The sequence below is a fragment of the Schistocerca nitens genome, chromosome 6 (genome assembly GCF_023898315.1).
Source record: "Schistocerca nitens isolate TAMUIC-IGC-003100 chromosome 6, iqSchNite1.1, whole genome shotgun sequence".
NCBI lineage: Eukaryota > Metazoa > Arthropoda > Insecta > Orthoptera > Acrididae > Schistocerca > Schistocerca nitens.
Window position 1 is genome coordinate 50,176,708 of NC_064619.1, and position 2,496 is coordinate 50,179,203.

Here is a 2,496-nt window from a genome sequence, read left to right on the forward strand (position 1 = left end):
TTTGGCATACTTAATTTATTGTGTGAAATAAATTAATTTGTGCAAGACTTGCCAAAACATTCTGGTAAGAACAAGTCAGCTTCATTCAAAACTCTTTACCAAGTAGAGCTTAATAGTTCATTTGATAGTGAATGGAGTTGAATCATAAGATTGGAAATTATCAGTGGAAGAAAAGTTGGAGACAGAACAAAAGTTTATGGACAGATACTGGAATTCAAAGCTACTGCTGTAGTTGTATTTTAAAGTTACCATAAGTAGTCCTCAACGAAATTTCAGAATCCAAGCTAAACAAATATTAGGTCTCACTTTAAATTCCAGCTGTTTGTTTAGAAATTTTAAGTCATTTTGCCATTATGTTCCTGGTGCACAGTTTTTAACAGCTTAGTAATGTTAAACAAGTAAGTTAAAAGGAATGAACTGTTAGGAATCTTAGTTGTGTATACTCCCTATAAATGTAGAAATTTTATGGATGAAATAAGATTCACTTCTTTTCAGAAAAAATATTTAACCTCTAGTCAGTTTTTATTCAGAATGTTGCAAATGAATAGAAGAAAGGATGAAAGTGCTAAAGCATAGTGCAAGAATTGAGGGCTGTAGGCTTGTGTAGCTTTGTGTGGAAACTATTTTAGTAACTTGTCAGTCATGTCAGCAGTTTCTATTTCCAGATGGAAAATAAGAACAGTTTACACTAGCCTGAACATTCTGTTGGGAGCTAAAACTGGCAAATTGAAGTGCCTCCCCCCCAATCAGAGTGGTTTGATGCAGCCTGCCATAAATTCCTCTCCTGTGGCAATATATTAATCTCGAGAGTAGCAATTGCCCTGTACATTCTCAATTATTTGCTGGATATATTGAAATTTGTCTTAGGTTTTTACCCTATGCAGCTCCCTCTAGTACCATGGAAGGTATTTTGTGATATCTTAACACGTCCTAGCAGCCTGTCCTTTTGTCAGCATTTTTCATATGTGCCTGTCTTTGCAAATTCTCCAGAGAACCTCCTCGTTCCTTATCAGTCTACCAAATTTTCAATGCTCTTCTGCAGCACCACATCTCCAATGCCTAGATTATCTTGTGTCCCAATTTCCCATAGTCTGACCATGTTTCACTACCATACAGTGCTGTTCTCCAAATGTACATTCTTGGAACTTTCTTCATGGGCTATATTTGACACTAGTAGACTCCTCTTGGCCAGAAATGACCACTTTGGCAGTGCTAATCTGCTTTTGATGATGATCTTGCTCCATCAATTGTGGTTTACTATGATGACTAGGTGGCATAATGCCTTAATATCATCTACTTCATGATCCCAATCCTGATTAGTTTGTCACTGTTCTCATTTCTGCTACTTCCCATTACTTGACTGCAGACCCACACTCTGTACTTAATGCTGTTTATTCCATTCACCAGAGCTTGTAATTCACTTTCATGGAGGATAGCAATGTCATCAGTGAATCAAATCATTGATATCCTTTCACCTTTGAATTTTAATTCCACATTTGAACTTTCCTTTTATTTCTGTCATAACTTCTCAAGAGCAGTAAGGGCAAGATTGCATCCCTGTGTTATACTTGTACTTCTTTATATTGTTCCCTCTTGTTTCTTGTACATATTATTACCCATCTTTCCCTCTAGGTTACCCCTATTTTCTTTCAGAGTTTCAAACCTCTTACACCATTTGACATTGTTGAAAACTTTACCAGTTTACAAATCCTGTGATTGTGTCTTTTTAGTCTTTCTTCCAGAATCAACTGCAGTTTCAGAACTGCCTTTGTTTCCTTAGGCCAAACTGAGCATCTAACACATCCTGTTTCCTTTCCACTCTTCTGTATATTGTTGTCAGTAACTTGAATACATGAGTTGTTAAGCTGATTTGCAATAATTCAATTTGACAGCTCTTGCCGTTGTCGGAATTGTGTGGATGTCTTCCTGTACGCCTGATGGTACATAGCCAATATGTACTACACACCATGAATAGTCTTCCCCAGTGATATTAGAAATTCTGGGCAAATGTTACCTATCTCTTCTGCCTTATTTGATCTGAAGTTGTCAAACTCTTTTAAATTCTGACTGGTACTGGATCCCTAAATCTTACCTGTTAACTCTTGTCAGGTCATCAGATAAGTCCCCCCCCCCCCCCCCCCCCCCCAGAGGTGCTCAATGTACTCTTGCCACTATCTCCCTCTGCATTTAACAGTGGAATTCCCATGTTGCATTCTTGATGTTACTGCCCTTGTGTAAGTTTTGCTGAAGGTTTAGAATTTTCTATGTGCTGAGCCTGTCCTGACAATTTATTTTTAGATTTATTCTGCATTTTTCATGCAGAAACTTAGCCTTCCTGCACTCACTCCTAAGTGGGTTGTATTCTTGGGTTCTGTGAATATTTTGGTATTTATTTTAATTGATAAGCTGAAGTATTTCTTCTGTTACCCATGGTAAGTTGCTTTCCTTGCACTTAGTTTGCTTTCCATTTCTGTGATGGTGTTGTCAGAGATATCT